This window comes from Mycteria americana, chromosome 17, assembly GCF_035582795.1.
Source record: "Mycteria americana isolate JAX WOST 10 ecotype Jacksonville Zoo and Gardens chromosome 17, USCA_MyAme_1.0, whole genome shotgun sequence".
Lineage (NCBI taxonomy): Eukaryota > Metazoa > Chordata > Aves > Ciconiiformes > Ciconiidae > Mycteria > Mycteria americana.
Genome location: NC_134381.1, coordinates 4,677,812 through 4,696,508, shown reverse-complemented (window position 1 = coordinate 4,696,508; position 18,697 = coordinate 4,677,812). Strand labels below are relative to the sequence as shown.

General features: G+C 43.5%; 1 protein-coding gene across 1 annotated transcript in view; it reads right to left on the bottom strand.

Annotated features, from left to right (window-relative positions):
- The window catches only part of PAPPA (pappalysin 1), a 254,468-nt gene that overhangs the window by 223,608 nt on the left and 12,163 nt on the right, over positions 1-18,697 (bottom strand). The gene's annotated exons all lie outside the window — the stretch shown is intronic.

Genomic DNA, 18,697 nt, shown 5'->3' with positions numbered 1-18,697 from the left:
AGGGGTCAGAGATGAGAGCGCTTTTGGCAAGGGACTTTCAACTGTGGAGATGAAAGCATCCTGATTAAAAATGGTGCTTCCTGCATAACACTGCTGTTCTCACACTTTCCAAACCCACAAGAGGCTGCTTTCTAAAGATAGGTAAAATGATCCCTGTATGGTTTATGTAATATATTTGCTCTGTAGTTTTAGGGGGTTTTAGGATGAAAGATACTGTAGTACAGTCAGGCTTCAGGACAGGTTGTTTAGCATCCAAAAGTAATTGGTACTGAGAAGGAATGAAAAGATGGTGAGATGCCCCTAGGCTGCTCTAATTTGGGCTTCAGAATCGGTACATGGGATTTACACTGTCTCTGTTAGCTTAGTTCCCAAACACTTTTTATAGCGTTAATGCATTTGTCCTCACAAATTCCTAGGAGGCAAGAATTTTAAAAAGCAAACAAACAAACCAAGAAGTCAGAGCATACCACCTCTGAGGGATGACTGGGAGTGCCTCTGCTCTCACCACCTAATTTGGCATATATCAAAGGGCAGAGGTAGGTCTCAAAATCAGGTCCTTTCAAAGTATCTTATTTCTAGGACTCAAAAGCTGAATCACTTCCTTTTGACCCTCAAACATCCATTAAACAGCCTGAAAATCCCAGCCAAAGACCCTGAAGGCCATCTGTGGGGGAGCAGGGAGTGAAATACCCATCTCCCATATCAGAGGCCCCTTACCACTTCCTCCCATAGCATCCTGCAGGATGTCACACCAGCCTGGCCACTCACGCTGCATGGCGTCCCACCACTGGAAGCCCCAGGGTAAGGAAGGCAGAATGAACCCCAAGGTATCCCCAAACATTCGTTGTTTGTCCAAGAACAAGAAATTTGAGGCCAGCTTTCTGAAAGCCTTGAGCCCCAGAGTAGATGCGAAACGTAGACTCTATTTTCACAAGTGTTCAGCACGCAATCTATAGAGCTCTTCTGAAAATCTGGACCTTATTTAGACTAGCAAATGAGAGCCAAGCTCTTTTTAAAAAAGAGGGTTTAATGGAAATGTCTGCCGCCTCCTATTCTTAGGCCCCTAAGTAAGTGGTGCTGGTTGTGGTGGGAGCTGCTGGTGCATGGCTGGTGACTGGCTTTGTCATCCCAGGAGATCCTATGGGTTGCTAAAATGTTCATGAGAACCCAACAGAAAAATGTGCACAAACAGAGCAGACAGGAGGGGGAAAAAAATGAGCTTCACACTACAGCAAATGTTCAGGGAAAATGTTTGCATAGGTCTAGTGTGAACTGGTTAAAAGTCAACTCCGAGTGCTGGCCTCCTGGCAGCTAAACCCATATTACAAAATCCCATTGCCTTAGTTCACTTCAGAATTGTCTCAGCTACTCATTCCTATATCAGTGGGAAATTTGGAAGTGAGTCTGGATTTGCAGTTTCCTTTTGATAAATGTATTAAAAATACCAATATAACAGCTTTTTATATCATAATAAAAATACATGGAGGATTAAATCCTGCCTAACTCTTGCTGACTTGGAAGCAAGCTTGCATGCTTTCCTCGGATCCAGATTCGATTACACTAACTCTTAATGTACAGCTTTGCCAGAAATGTTTTTATTAGAAGAAATTGCACTTGGTCCAGAATGTGGCAGCAGGAATGATCTCTGGCATGCATGGTAACAGGCTTTTTTCACCAATCTGAGATCTCTACATGGGTTTCTAATTTCAGCCGGAATTGAGTTGAAAAATTGGTTTTTGGATCAGCAAGAGATTGGACATGATTATAGGTAATGCTGGACTTTGGAAGTCTTGAACAAAAACTTTTGGCCAATAGGCTTTTTGCATTATATTCCTCAGCTGGGAAGCACTCTGCCAGAGTGTACTCACATTCACTCTTGACTTGCCTCCTCTTGTTACTAGTGTGTATTTTATTCCTTAAAACAACTTTTTTAAACCCTTTCTTTCCCAAAATAATTTAGCTGCATCTGGAATTGTACTATCTATTCCAAACAGCTTTTAAAAGTATTGATAATTTTGTGAAGGGCTTTGAAGTAGTAGCTGTGAAAGATACTGCAGAGATGAAAAGAGATTGAATGGTTGACAGTCTTGATTCTTTTTTATTGCCTCACTTTGTAGTACTACTTAAGTTAGTCAATCAATCAGATATCTTTCTAACGTGTTTTTTTGTGCAAGCACCTTTGGCATTATACACAGCCAACAGAAAGGGAACCAATGATAATTTTGAACAGTGAATGATGATTATTGCATTCATCTTTCCATCAGATGTAGAATTTTAAATAAAATTACTAGAACCATTCCCATTGCTGGAAGTTGGCAAAGGCCAAGGGAATGTATCTCCATGCGTTTGCACAGTGATTCCCCGTGTCTTTGTTGGGGCCTGTGGACAGAAGTCTACTACCACTAAAATGAGACAGTTGCAATGCAAGACTGGAATTAGCACAGTGCAGGACTCAGATCCATCTAAATCTTCCAGCTGACTGAATTCTGCATGGTTGAAGACTCTGAGGAGCACAGGCTGCAAGATCTGTCAGCAACTGCAAGAATCATGTTGGGAGTTAAGATTAAAATGAAGGACAGATTGAGGTTTCTGAAACCAGCCAAGAAAGCCTAGGTCTCAATCGTGTTAGATTCCTGAGGCGGTCGGAAGACACTTTAATTACATGATCAATACAGTTTCAAAGTAAGCACAGAAGCCACAATGACTCTGAGGGCACAAACATTATTTGAAGGGTAAAATGAAATCCCGTTGAAGAAAAGCGTGAGATGTCTGCTTTAGAGAAACCGATCAATGCCTGCTCAGTCTCCTATGTGTTGTTTAGAAACATCTGAAGACACCTGAAATGGAAGTGTAAAGACAATTATGCAAAAACTCGGCAGTTTCCCAGATCCCTGAGAAAACGTACACCAGCAACATAAACCGGACAATCACCAGCAACGAATTCATCCTACTGAGGCAAAGCAGGTGCCTGAAACATGGCATTGCTTGTTGCCAAATCATGGGACTCCCGTCATGCAGAACAAGGCTTGTAAGTAGCTTGTCCCCTTCTTCACAGGCTGTTGCTTCCTTGGACAAATTAATGAAGATTTCATTTTTCAACTGAGAAAACTCTGGAGCCAGTATCCCAAGAGAGACATTAGACCGAGATGCTGCAGTGGTAAATATGTAACCTATCCTGTCTTCACCAATTAAGGTAATATTCCATAATTACAGCACATCCAGCCGAGAAGATAAAGGAACAATAGCAATGATCCCTATTGACATTTATTTGTTTGTAGAGAAAATGCTGATTTGTTGAACCAAACACTGTAGCAATAAATTTCAGTTACACTATTGTTTTAAAAGAAGATGAAGATGGGATTGATGAATCTATGCCCTCTAACATGATTAAGGTACCCACCTAGATTTGACTCAAGGCCCGAATAAAGAAAAGAAGGACTCTGAATTTGAGTCATCTCAATCCAAGCCACTGGACAGTGATGGTTTCGGCTGGATGTAATCATATCCTTCCATCTCCCCCATCCTGAAAAATGTTAAAAGTTTTAAATCTGAGAAAAAATGAAAACAAACATTATAAAGTAAAAAAATGTTTTCTGTTGAATTGAGTTCTCATTTTCAGGCCAACTGTAACAAAAACATTGTAGAAGTACATGAGCAAAGCCCAGACTTTCCAGGCTGGAACACAGCACTGGTCCATCAAATCAAGGCCATCACAGTCAGGTCCCTCCTGCAACAGACAACGGCATCATTTAATCACTTGCAGAAATCTATCACTCTCCATCCTAAAACCACTGCGACTTTCAGCAATTAAGCAATGCCATCACAGTATAATGCAGAAGAGTGGTGTCAGAAGGAACGACTCTGAAAAGTAAATATAATCTTGAGAATGAGAAATTTAGTTGATGAGGTTAAAAAAAGACAAGCTGGTAAAGAGCAGCTTTTTCTGATATGCAAAACCCTCTGACTCTGCATTCCCTCTTCCAATCCTTCTTATGTTCTGCCTACTTGAGAAATAAAGTCTTTGTGGCAGGGACAGTACGGGACTATACATCTAGAGTAACCAGCACTCTAAGTCAATCCCACTAAGTCCTTACACAGAACACCCAAAAAGAATTACACTCATCCTTGGTCATGCCCCATAGGGTTTTGCTGAGGCTTTGAACAGAGCAAGAGGCAGTGGAACTTCCACTGAAATTCAAAGGGATCCAGGTGCCAGCTGTTCTAGGCTCCTCAAAATATCCCCACTAGTATAAAAATTTCAAAGTACTTTTCCCTTCACAGCGAATTTCTCTTGCCCAGAACTAGTCCAGAGTTAAATTTTATGGACTACAGATTCAAGGGCAGACACATCCAACAGAATGATAAAACATGTCCCTTCCAAGGTGTCCCTAATTCCCTGCGATTACAGAATGAGGACACTGCAGGTTTTTATTGCTGATGAACTCCAAGAGCAAGAAATTTTCTCTGTACCTATTGAGAATGATAAAGATGCAAGAGTGATTATTAATGTGCATCTCATGCATTTGCAATTATGCAAATACACATGCAAATGAAGCACAACCTTTGGGCTCCTGTCATGTTGCCAAATGCTTCCCTCTGTGGCTCAAATTTTGGATACGCTCCTTGCTTTAACATCAGGTCTTACACACAGGGCCCAGATGCTGTAGGATTCTGAGCATCTTCCAGCTGGCCCTTAACGACATGGGGCTCCCTCCAACTTCCACAGATGCTCAAGGCTCTTCATACCATCCCCAAGCCTCAAAACCTCTCTGGGACAGGTTAGGAGGACACTGAACTCACCACTCACAGGGGAATCTTTGCAGTAAATCACCAGTATGTGAAGAAAGGCAGTGAGCAGTGCCCCAATTTGCTGGGTCTGTAATCATTCAAGAGATTATTTAATGCTGTGGCTCACAGCAAAGCTGAAGCGTATGCCCACCTTTCTGTTTAATTAAAGCACAAATTGTAATTGGTAATTTGTTTCGGGGGTTCTCTTGGGATGCTGAAGAGCAGACCTGCTAAGGGAGCCAAGGTGACGCAGTGTGCGTGCTGAGGTGAAACTCATCTGAATGCACCTCACAGCGTGCTGCCTTGGACGGCACAGAAACAGCTCCCTCTCCCGCTACCCACCCCCGCCCAGGAACTGCTGGAACAGGATTAACCCACCTCCTAAAGGAATAAATCTGTGGCTTTCATTCCTCTCCAGCCGTGTACACATTGAAAATCTTGATAAATGAACAGGTTATAAACTTCCTACAAGAACCGCTGACTGTACATCAAAGTTGTTGCACTTCCACCACCCTGGTGCGGGGTGGGGAGAACCATTGCTGGGACAGACTGTGACCCTCTGCATCCGAGAGCCAACTGGAAGCATGTCCCAAGCACGTTTCTCAGCCCCTGGAGGTGAGGGGTTGATTAAGTGACTTGGGCTGAGCCTGGAGCTGCACCCTGCACCCTGCCCCCCTCTTCCTCTCTTAAACCGGAAGCACAGGTAGACCCAACACAGGGATCCCATGGCATCATGCTGCAGATACGATAAACGTGGAAGCCCACTGTTTCTTCCAAAAGTTGTGCAAAGCACAAAAGAGCAGAAGTGAAAGGCTATCTCTTGTTACGCCAAAACAAGAACTCCTCTGCCTTTTAGTCACCCCTCTGGTTCAGTGACTTTACTCCTGAACAGGGGGAAATAGAGGTTGATCCCTCAACTTGAAGAACAGTAAGAACAAAGTGAAGAAGGAGGAGTGAGGAGGCACATGATGTGCTGGGTATTTTTCCCTGCAATGCAGTCTGTGCCATGCGTTCCCTCTCCAAGAGATGCTGAAATCCAACCCTGATTTGATTCCCATCAAAAAGTGCTAAATAAAACTCCCAGATCACAAATGTGCATAGAGAAAAGCATTGCATGGGAGTACTTACAAGGTGACTACTGCTAAGGCAGTCTCTCTATGAGTCTCCTACACATCCAACTCCTAAGGATCATCGCCCAGAAGGAAAACTTTTTTAAGGGAAGACAGGAACAAAAAAATCAAGAATCAAAATGGGTTAAATACAAAAAGGCCTAAAAAATTTAACTGAGCAAACATTTGGCAGAATATTTTTAAACTTTCTTTGGTGACTCTGGGACTGCAAGCGTGGGTGGAGGTGGAGTATAAGCCCTGAAGAAATCCTTTCCCAGCCAGTTACCTGCAAGGCAATGTCAGTGTGCAGAGTTTTCTACTGTGTTCAGGAGGGCAAGGGACTTCAAGTCCTAGCCAGGGCCAGGAAGGATTGTGCAAGCGTCTTCTGGACCACGCTCTCATTGTCCCTCTCATCACAGCAGTGGCGGACCAGTCCCCTAATTCTGTGGGGTCAGAAACATGCTAAAGGTTTCTTTTTAAAGGGACCTGGATCTGGGAAGAGCTCTGCTCTCAAAATGTCCCCCACAATTGTGGCTGGTTCCCAATTCATGCACTTCTGGAAATCTTGCCTTGCTACTTTAAAGCCTGTAAAACCATTTCTTCCCCTCATAGTGATGGGGTGTCTAGGAAGAGTCTTCCCTGCTCCCCACCATGCCCATCAGCTCAGGTAAAAACAAACCAACAAAACCAGTGGCAAATAGAAGAAGAATCCACATCCTTCTCATAACCTTCCCAATCATTCACCTTCTAATGCAATTAAGTGTGAGGGCTGTGAAATCCCTGATGAACCACAACTCCTTTCTCTTGGCCTCCACTGGGACTGCCACAGTGCTTATCGCTCCTGCAACAGTGCCACCACCAGTGACTGCCCCACCTTTCATGCTGGGCAATGCAGAAACACGAGGGAAGAGAAAAATGGAGAAAAGTAAGCCAAGGTTAAAGAAGCCCTTCTCACAACAAATACCAGATACGCTGCTGCAAACTGCACTGACTTAGGATGGTGTCTTCCTCAGCTATGCAAAACAGTTGAAAGGAGAACACCATGCACCAGCCAAAATTCTTCATGTAACAGGATGTCATCACTAAAGCCAGAGACATCAGAAATGTGCCAGATGACACCCGAATTTGAACTCTGAAGCACTGCTGTGTTGGAACGCACCCGTCAAGATAGCCCCTTGGATCAATGTAGACCAGTGTGTGTGGAGAAAGTTGTCATAGGTTGAAATTCAGAAGAAACTGGCTCCGTCTGCTGATACTTTGTTGAGTCTACACTTCACAAAAAATGCAGTGGCACCATTCAAAGAATGAGCAGCATAATTCATCATCAGCTAGATACCATATATGCTCAAGTAATGGACGCAATTTTGCCCTCAAAAACCCAGGTGCAGCAGTGGTACATGCTTGCTTAAAACTGTCAGAAATCTATTGCTTGCTATAAATCAGGGCTTGAAATTCTATATAGGAAAGTATCTTACTCTTACTCTGAGCATCTAAGTACCTGAGTCTATTCAAACTCCTGTTTTGCCTGTTTCCTTTAAAAATACATCAAGATCAGTAGAGAAAAAACAGGTCATAAACCAAGATTTTCAAAGCAATTACAGGTCTAATTCTCAAGCACTTACAACTCATTGTCTGAACCAGCATTTCAAAAGATCTCAGAAACAGAACCAACCAGACATAATTTTTTTGGTCCCATGCAACCAACTCCATTAATCAACCATTTTTCCTGTCCCAACAAATAGGATAGAGTACTGAAACCATGAAAATACATAGATGGTTTCAAAACCTGGGATTGGGAAATGCTGAACATATTTTCATCAAAGCAAAGTTGTACTTTTACAATTTTCCATTTAAAAAATCAGAACATTTAACTGAAACAGTCAATCTTCCTTCCCTTTCAGAAGTGTTCGATTCAGTTTAAAGCCCAACATGTTCTCAGGACATATGTCTAAAATGGTTCAACCAAAGCCTATTTAAACACCTTGGATGGGGAGTGCTCAGCTCCTACCATCTCCTGTTGAGACACGACCTCAGCATTCGTAAAGAGTCTCACAACATGCAACGCCACATGGACTTCATTGGAAAAAAAATAAAACTCCAGGAACCAGAACAATGGCAACTTCAGTCTTGCAGCTCTTTCATGTTCACTTTCAAAAAGGAAAAGTAACAAGCCTGGGAGGCTGCATTACCGCAGGCACCGGTCCCTCAATATGCATGTGAACTCAAGTAACCTCCTATTCATCCAGGCCCTAAAATAGGAAGGCACAGTTCTGGACAAGCATATTGATCTGGATTCCTGTAACTATCCCTTTGAAACACAAATAAACTATTGTTAAAAAAACCCCAACAGATCTCAGTGTGTGCTCTGGTTCCTTTGCAATGTGTACTATCTGACTACAATCCATCTTGGCAGTGGAACAGCTACGCAGACGTTCTTCTGAGCCAGCTCTAATGTAAAGGGATGCCAAGTATGTCTTCCTTTTGTATTTACAGTAATAGTTTCAGCTTTCCCCACCACTGGGAGTGCTGTTGGGGATCAGCTGGCAAAAATATACTTATCTAAAAGGACCACTGTAATTCCACTTGAAGCTGAACTGTTTCGCAGGGGTTGTCGGCAAGGACCTTCTCCCACATTAATCTACAGCAAATAACGTCGCGGTGCCGTCACTGGCATGAAGCTGACAGCAAATCCTGTTTCTGCCTCCTCCCAAGCTGGACTATCTGCTGACAGACCACTGGCCTCAGTTTGGCTCTCTTACATTGGTCTGTGTTTGGAGTGGGGCTCTCTTTGGTGTGTCTGAGCTGTGCTGTCTGCTCCGGAATTGGAAAAACAAGGGTGATCTATTACAGAAGCGGGTGCTTCAGAGAGACAGGTATACAAATGTTTGAATCAAAAGGTGCCAAAATGTAGCCGGCGTATTCTGGCCTCCAGGAACTATGAAGGAGTGGGTAGGGATATGGGATGTGCTCCGCATCACCGCACTGAGCAACCTGCAAATAAGGTTGTTTTGTGGTAGTAAAATTTGCCAAATTTAGGGCTGCTTCGCACTGCAAAGATGCCTCCAGCTGACCTGACAACACAGCTGGCAGGTCACCTCAAAATAGCCAGTGCAACACTGGCAGACAGACATCGACTGGGCACTAACTTTCATGAGGACTTCCAATATCTGAGCCATAGAAAATTTTGCTGCTGATGATCTTAACTATGCTAAAAATAAGAGCTAGAGACGAGTTTTCCACTAGCTTCAGCTATGGATGGGCCCGCAGGTCTCAGCACTGCCCTAAGCAAAGCACCTTAAAGGACGCAGATGATAGGCTGCTGGTTTGCAGGCAAGAGAACGAGCTACTGGTGAGGGCTTGGACCCGGCAGATTGCTGAGCGGAATTAAGGTTACCATTTTTCGCACAACACATATGAGCAAATCTGCTCTGGATTTTGAGGATTCCCACCATTCTATGCATCTTTTCTGAGCTCCTACACATGCACGACAACCTGGATCCCAAGGTCTTACCACTTGTGGCCTTATTCGCACTCATATTAAGGAAAGGTGCAAATCCTACACCAGCATGACACCGCATCAGGCTTGCTGCAGCTCTGTTGCACTCTTCCACTCTGTAACATCTGCCCAGCTTAGCATTACATTCTCTCTTAACAAAACAGACAGAGAACTCATTGAATATCCCTCTGCGCAGGAGCTGAAGGAGGGAAAAATTATTTTATCTTTTCAGGATATATTCTTGCGTGCCTAAGCTCTGCCCAAGGCACTGTACAACACAAAGCAATCACTGAAGTCTGTGGAAAGGAACTGCAGAGAGTCGTTTCCCACTGCTAACAGCAAACTCAGCTTAGAGAAGTTTGGGGTACAGGAAGTCTGAAATCAGCCCGTGTCGTCTCCATTAAAATGGTGCACAACCACTATATGACTGCCCTGTCTTCTCAATACTGTAGAATAATGCATGGTTTCTTCCACAAAGCTAAAACTCCCACCAGGATTTCAGAAGGACTTTTTTTGTTGGTTTTTTTTTAAGGTGATAATTCATGTAAATAAACTACCCTCCACGACCATTTAACATTTAACTTATTATACCATTATCCTAATTTATATTTTGTTAAGCCTTAGGGGATTTAGCTGAGAGCACAGATCCATTGCAGCAAGTGCTATAAAGACACACAGTAGAAAGCAGTCCCTGCTTCAATGAATTTACAGTCTGAATAGACAAAAGGCAGGAGAAAGGCAGAATTATTCTCCAGGCCCCACCAAAACAGCCAATAAACTTACCCCCACTTCCTGCTGAATTGTGCTCCAGAACGTCAGCTTTCATTAAAAAAAGCAACAACAACAAAAGACATTTCTAGCTCCTGTGGTTGTAAAAAGACTCTTGAAGACACACTAAATCAATGCAATCACATTTACCCAGCTATGCAGATGACTTAGGAAAGAGATGTAGCCATTCATCTCTGACAGGGCCCAAACAATTACAAATCTCTGCAGCCACAGACTTCTCCATTTCAGTGCAGCGACTTTTAGTCCATATCTCCCTGTCTTACTTCATCCTACCTGAAGCTGTGACTTATCCTCCAGTTTTCCCATCCCACATCCACATTAATCTGCGTATTTCTATCACTATTGCAGGCAGTCAGTGACTAAAAGTTTTGGCTGCCGGAGCTGGTGTCCTTCTTACGTTCAGCAGTAGGAGAAGCACAGCAGGGTTAAAAGATGGGAGTCTGAAGTGAACTGCGCTAGAACCAGGACCCAGAGGAACTGCCCAATGGGAATGAGCAGAGAGGGGGAAAGAAAAAAAAAACAAACCCAAAACAAACAAACAAACAAACAAAAAGTCCACCATCCACAGCAATACCTCCTGAAAGCATATGTCCATGAAACATCCATAGTCTGGGGGACAAAGGGAATTTCATGGAAAGGAAACAAAGCAAACTTTACCGCATTTTTTAGGTTTGTACCACAAAACACGTGAATCACCAAGGAGCATCCTCACCGCACAGACAGAGCTTGTGTGACTTCAAAGTCAGCACTTGAGCCAAAACTAGATCTTCCTGAGTGAAACCAAGAGTGTACCCACTATCTTATCCTTCTTCTCCAATAGGACATGCTGCGCGTTAGTAAACCTTCCTACCTATGTACAATCACATGTGTTGAAAGCACAGACAGGTCTTCAACCAAAAAAACCCCAGTCCTGTCTCCTCTTCTCATCTTGAAAGGACGCGGCCCATCAAGGTGACGTTGGGAATGTCACACGTTTGGGAACGTACTGGTGCTTTCACCACCTGCTGGCATGCTCAAGACAGATCTAGCTCTGCGAACTTCACCTCCCCTGCCAGCAGGAAATAAATCTTGTGGTTTTAGAGTTGGAGAGTGAATCCATATTCAGTTAGGAATTTATGGTGACTTTATGGATCCCACAAATGCTTCACTACCACCATTTTCTGGAAACTGTACAATTCCTGCAGTTCATTCACTGTGTTCAATTGCCTTTTTTCAGGGAAGCACTTCTAATTGCTTTTTTACAGATACGGGTTTCTGTAAAGAATAGAACATGGCTCATACCGTATAAAATGTTACCATAGCCTTTTCAACTATACATAGCTTTTATAGCTAGTTTTAATTTCCCCAGAGTATTCATCCCAAAGGGTCAAATCTGTCCCTCGTGTAATTCCCATGGATACACAATAAAGTGTATTTGACACAATAATCACAGTGCTACAATTCAAGCAAAGTTTTCTCATACAATTTCTACCATCTCACAAGGGCCCTTTCCTTTCAGCTGCAATGAAATGTATAGCAGTAAGCAAATACCTGTGCAGTCTGCACTGATTTACAGATATCCAAACACTGTTACCAGCCCCTATATCCCCGTAGCTGTTTGTTTGTTACTGGGTGGGTATTTTTTGTTTTTAATATTGCATCGGATTGTTCCACTCTTTCCCTGGGAAACATTTGTACGCATTTCTGCACCACAAACACTGCAAAGCCAGTATCAATTTTCTTCCTTTATATTAGCCCCTCTGGTACCTTTACATTAACCCAGAATGAATCACTGGCCTCCCAGTCATTTCTTGCTACATACAGTTTTGAGAAATGGTATAACTCACATTTCAGAGAAGGCCTGGTTTCTGCAGACGGGTTCCTCAACTGCCAAATAGCTGGTGTGATGGCTCACACTTCCTCTGTACACACATCCCATCCAGACAGCCCCTGGCAATTCCTTCACTTTTTCTCCCAGCTCTGCATCCAGCGTGCTGGCAAAGAAACTCCACTGCAGCCGGTGCAACACACACAAGGAATGGCGAAGTGACTCCAGTCCTCCCACCAGCACTGTTTCCACCAAACAGGGTCAGCTTGTATTGTCAGTTTTCACTGCCAGCTCGGTGTCCTTTTTCCATCTAAATTGCTCATCTGTTTCATTAACTGACTCTGTCACCCCGTGCAAAAAGAGACATGTTTACCCTGTATGCTCCTCACTGATAGAGCACCCGGTGCCCAGCTCTATCACAACAGGCAAAAGAAAGACACAGCACACACAAGCTGAGCCAACGTTTAACAAACTGTCCATGCATGGCAAACTCTGGGCAAGTTAATAATAAAAAAAGAGTCCATAAGTGTCTGTATTAGACTAGTGAAATGTGAATTGTGGTTTAGATTGCAGCTGACTCAGATGGATGAGAGCGTCTTTAGCCCAGCATAAAACCCAAAGCTCAATGTATCCTTCACAGTGGTGGAAGAAATATGGGAATACAAAGGACATATCAGTGACCTGAGGATTTAAGTCCTGCTTGGTCCCCTCCTGCCCGGCCAGCAGAAAAGAAAAACCCAGCTGTGAGTGCAGCAGTGTCTCCTCTTCTCACAGGGGACCCAGAGCAGACAAAAGTACTGACTTCAGTCAGTACTTGACTTCAGTCTTGACTTCAAAGTACTTGACTTCAGTCAAGACTGAATATTTGTCTTCTTCCTCTGCATTTCCACCAGCTAACTGTAGAAAGACCCATATTGAGTTTGCTAACTTCAGCATCTCTGGTGGGCTCTGTGAATGTCACCCTCAAACCCAACAAATACTTTCCAAGTTTCCCTTGCTAAGGGAATAGTAGCATCAACACAGAGAGACACCAAGTGACCCACAAAGCTGAAGGGCGTCTAAACGGTGTGTCTTTGCGTACCAGAACAAAACTAAAAGGAAATTAAAGTGACTATTTAAGGAGCAATGAAAACAGCAAGAAGGAAAGAATTCATTTAAGCAAAATAATAGGGCTTCGTAGAGAAAAGACTTTTTTTTTCCATCTTCCTGTTCAGAAGTTCCCTTATCTCATCAGTCTTATTCCCCGTTTAACTCATGAGAAACTGGGGCATAATAGAAGTTGTTTGTGAAAGGCCATGCAAGGTTTGTATGGGAGAGCAAGAATAAAATATTTACGGCATTAAATACCCAGGCCTTTTTTCCTTAAGGCACCGGCAGGCTGAGGTATTGACTTCTACAGCAAATCTGTCTTGACAACTACAGTAAATCTGTCTCATGACAAGGGTATTAGGATCAGCCCGCTACAAAACATGACATAAATCTGTCCCTTATAGTTTGAGGAGAAGGTGTAGATTTGGGTATGAAAACCACTGAAATCTCCCATTATAAAATCCCAAGCCTCATGAAACACATCTGTTCCTTTCAGGGCCCGACGTTCAGATAGCTGAGGTCCATGAAAACTGCGATTAGGGTTAATACATTTAGTTGGGAAAATACAAGACTGAGATTGAGGAAATGCAGTTTTGGTCCATAGCTTTGACATGAATTTTTTGTTGCTTTTGGACAAGCGAGCCCCCTTGCCTGCCAGGTTGGAATAGCTGCCGTCTTGTCTCCTTAGCTTCTAAGTTCTTCACGGAGAGGGTCATCTCTACAGGAATACACAGCGCACTGGAGCTCAAGCCCTGAATAGGATCTGGAAGTCAGATCACTTAAAATACAGCTCAAAATAACATCAGGTACATTCTGATATCCTGCACAATTCCAGTACTAGCTAAGGTTTAGTTTGGGGGTTTTTTTTGTGAAAAGTCTGGCTGGAATCCCATGGAAAATGCCCAAGGGCCCCCCATGATGGGGAGTCGGCTTGAAGTGAAAAAACAAAATCATTCAGTCCACACTGGTGCCACAGCCCCCTCCAAAGCCACACTGCTGATGCCTGCGCCGCTCTCCCCGAGCCCTCCTCGCCTGCGCAACACGCTCGCGGCAATGGGCAACACGTTTCCAGGGGGGTACTATGAAACAAATCTGAGCGCATTTAAAAATGAATGTGTTGCTAGTAATTTAAGCTGCATTAAAGAGCCAGTGTGAGTACTCCATTGGTAATATACTGCATACATTTGTCAACCAAACACAAATCCGTTTGAATAGATTTCTTGTGGCCTGTTATTTATGAGAGGAAAATATCCCCTGGTCTCTGGGCTGATGAGAGCCCATACTTTCCCTTCTAATCTTAACTGCCTATTATTAGCAACCCTGTTTATAGAATGCCCCTCTGCCTTATATATCCCAAGTACCCCAGTTTTCCACTCTGCATGGGTATGCAGCAGGGGAAGACACAGAACAGTCAATTACTGGCATTTCAATGTGCCTTTTGCGGCACACTCCTACACTTGGGATAATCTAATTACACAGGGCAGAAACCTCACCCAACCATATATTTTCCTTAGACCCTGTTGCCACCAGCTACTTTTACTCCTCATTGAAACAGAGTCCCCCTCTTTTTTATTTCCTCCTCCTTTTTTTTTTTCCACATCGTTAAAAATTTATTATTTAGACTGATGATGACATCATCTGGAAAGGGACCCAGGCTGTGGTCATCAGGGCCTTTTTCTGCATTACAGAGAAGCAGTTTCTCCTCTCTCCCTTGCAGATCATTAATTTTTAAAATAGAGCTTTGCTTTAAATATATTCATTTTGCTTTCAGCTGATGAGTCAGAGGAGCTGTCTTTCAACCAGGTCGGGTGCCCCCGTGCCATGCTTCCTGCCCAAACCAGCACGCACACTCCCCGACGAAGCTCTGGCTTCAGATCTCTGCAAGGAACAGGAGGGAGTTTCTGTGTAAATAAACAAATAATTGCATTTGCAGGCTGACCGGCTTTGCTCCGCCATGCATCCTGAAATGCCTTGGAGAGCACCGGCCGGGCTCTGCAGGTGCTCCTCTGAGGTAGGATCTCATCGGCTTTGCCTGCAGATATTTTGTTTAAGGGAAGACTCTATAATATGGCTCTTCCACAAAGAACGTGAGCAGGTTTCAGCCTAGTATGGGCATATTTCTCCATACCACATTGTGTTTTTACGGTGACTATCCCATGAATCCTGACACTGCCCTTTTGAGAGCTGTGGTTTCCTATCCCCAGTAGACACCAAGTCAGGTCTCTGCATTATCTGTAGGATTACGCAAGAGATTAACAAAACAAATGCTAATTGTGGGTATTCACTGCTTGCATCCTAGACCAGAAGGGCTGGACCACATCCCTTTCGACCAGGCGGAGCGGGCAGATGTGTGTGTGAGCACCACGGCTCTGCAGGCTGGCTGACAGCAGGAGGACCAGCACCCCAGGCAGCACACCGAGCCCACCGAGAAATGCCGATGCTATCTGTCATATGTGCCTCACAGTGGGATCCAGGACAGAGCAGATGGAGCCTGGCAATGGAGAAGCTGCAGAGAACTGTATGCCTGTAGTGTCCTGGCTTGCAGGGAAACACCTCCATCCCTGCAGAACCCATCATCCAGAGCACACTTTGTCAGGAGCAGGAGCTCTGGGTAGCGCAACTCTGCATTCATCCACTTAAACTTTAATCCAGCCCTAAGTCTACAGGTAGTGGTTGTTAATTACATTACCTGGGAGGGAACCATGATTTTCTTCAACTGCACGTATTTCTTCATCCTTTAGTACGTGCAAATCCTTGCAAGCATTTCTTTTATGTAAGGCTGTATTTTACTGCTTGCAAGTCCCTTCAGATAAAATAGACTTTATCACCCCCATACACATCTGGGTATTCACAGAAGCACATGGGATCACAATGGATGTGCAGCCACCTTGGAAATGCTTTAACATGACATAGCAATTTAGGAGGAAGGGACAACGCATATCTTACCTGAATGAGGATGCAGGACACAGAGAACAGGGGTGTAAACACCACTTACTTTTAGATACCTATCCTAGCCTACATTATGAGACTAATCTCTCTAGACTTCTTATATACTTAGTGAGGGGAAAAAACATACTTCCAGAAGGCAAGTAAGAGAATAAACTTAATTTAGATGCACTCTCCCTTCATTGACTCAATGGAGAGAGAAAGTGATGGAGAGAGCCTCCGAAATAAGTTGTTATAAATAGCTGCAATCAACACATAGAAGAGACTCACTCGAGTAAGTGTCTGACCAGGGCAAGGTGTTGCTCATCCAGCACAGCGAAAGCTGCCACAGGTTCTTTAATGAGCGCAAGTGGCTTCAGCTTTGGTTTTAGGTTTACTCCAAGTACAACACCAGTCCTCAAACTGTGCTGGGGCACGAGTTCAGGACAGGTCCATGAAGAACAGTGCTCCCCATTCAATCGTATCCAGCTATTACTTTCTTTAATGCCTTGTTTTTCACTGAATTTTCCACATCCTAGAACAGGCCCATCCCTTAGCTTATGAGCACTCAGAAGCTACTGAAACCCTTGCACGGTATACATGGATTCAGGTTTAAGAAAAATAATTTTATAGTCCTTTATTATGTTATTATATTATTATTATTATTATATTATTTTCCATAGCTCTCTAGTAGACAGAGAGGGCTGTCAAAGATCATACACAGAAAACAGTGTCATACATAGCTTCTGAGAAGAATATGAAAAGGTCATAAGTATAAACTGGCTGTTACATGGACATGTACTGTAATATTTTCTTGGACTCAGTGATCTAGTAACACAGTTCAACAAAATCTGACAGAACAATCCACAGTGCCTTGCTCACTCTCAAAATCACTGCTTTCCCCTCCAGCTCCTCAACCTGACTGCTTGCAGGTCCCGAGCTCCCTCCCCACCCTCCAAGCTTCCAAGGGATGATCTACAGAGCACTCAATAATCCTTCCTTTTTGGCTGAAACAAACAAAACAGATGGGAGATGGAGATGAAACAAAGAACAAAAGTAGACAGCACAGTCAAATACATATCACTGCACTTAGAGTTATAACTACAAGAAGTATTCTCCAAACACAGTTTCTCCAGGGAATAGGCAAGGGCAGAGAAGAGAGAGTAAAATGCTATATTGTCATAAATGGAAAGGAGCAGCCTATAAGACAACCTCTGGGTGCAAGTAGGCTCTATACTATGTAAATTTCTAAGGAAAAAAAAAAAAGTATCTCTATTTCAAATTACGGCAGAGAGCCTGCTTCAAAACTCACTGCTTTATCTACACCTCCTGGCTCTGATTCTCCTATTCACTCCTCAGACTCTGAATCCCCCTTTCCTAGACCTCCCGTTGCCCTCCACAGAAGACCTCTGCCACCTCTACCATCGCTACTCTGCCCTTGCTAAGGGCCTCCTGTTCAAAACCTGATTCTCAGCCCCAGTATGCGGGAACCTTCCCATTATCTGCTACGAGCCTGTGAATTGGGCCCTAAGTGCGCTGCTGGAGGAGAGCGGAAGGTTTTATACGCAGCAAAAAAAGAAGTTAAAATGAATTAGATTATAGTCGTATTAATTCAGGGCACCCACCCAATCCTTTCATTAGCTTGATTCTCCTGCTACTGTAGCAATCTATAAATGTTATAAGCTTTAAATGTTCTATGTACTTTAAGCTTCATAGGACACTACTACTATTAATGGTTATACAAGTTGGGAGGAAAGGGGGATGCTATACAGGGTTATATATGAGCCTGTCAAGGCCATGAATACACAATCTTATGCTAAACATTCCCAGAACTTGGGATGAGACTTCCAGATACTTCATATCAAACAGCTCCCAAGGTGACATCTAAGGCTACATTTCCATGAGCGCTCAGGTCCCACCAGCAGGTGTGAAGCCTTCCACCTTTTTGGCCATTCATTGCCTTGAAAGAAGACATTACATGACTGTGACCATGTCTGAAACACTGAGCAATTCAGCCTAACCCTTTACCCTGCGTCCCACACAACCACAAGCGTGTGGTTAGCAAAAGAGTTCCTTGAACTTCTGAACTCTACTTTTTTCTCTTAGGTGGGGAATTAACTGGATTTAGTCACAGAGACCATCAGTCAGGGGTCTTTGAAGATGAGGAGCTGGCAGTGATAACACTTTGTGTGTATGTGTGGGGAGGCATTTTTTCCTCTTAGTCCTGAATACCATGTCCAGCTTCTGAATGAGGAAAGAAACAGGGATGAGGGCAGAAGCCTTCATATGGCGATGAAATCACCATTGAAGCCTCAGCAGCAGGAGACCATCAGGTCGCAACCTAATACCTTTTCCAGTCATAAATTTCTAGATATCTCCAGTAATAGGTCTGATCTCAGTTTACTGGAGCTGCACTTTTTTTTGTTCATTTTTCTCAGAACAGCCTTACGGAAGAACAGCTTCTTTATAGGCAGTACCCTGAATTTATAGAGCTTTATCTCAGCCACTGACTGACCGTTAAATTCCATATTTACATCTATAGCCAAATGGGTAAACAAGTAACTACAGTAATTTTAAAAGTCAAATCTCCATTAACTTTTATGTAACTGGAGACAAGATGAAAGTACGTAGGCATCAAGCCTAGCCTCGGCATGCTTTCCAGGAATAAAACTATGCTGCTTTGTTACCTTGCAT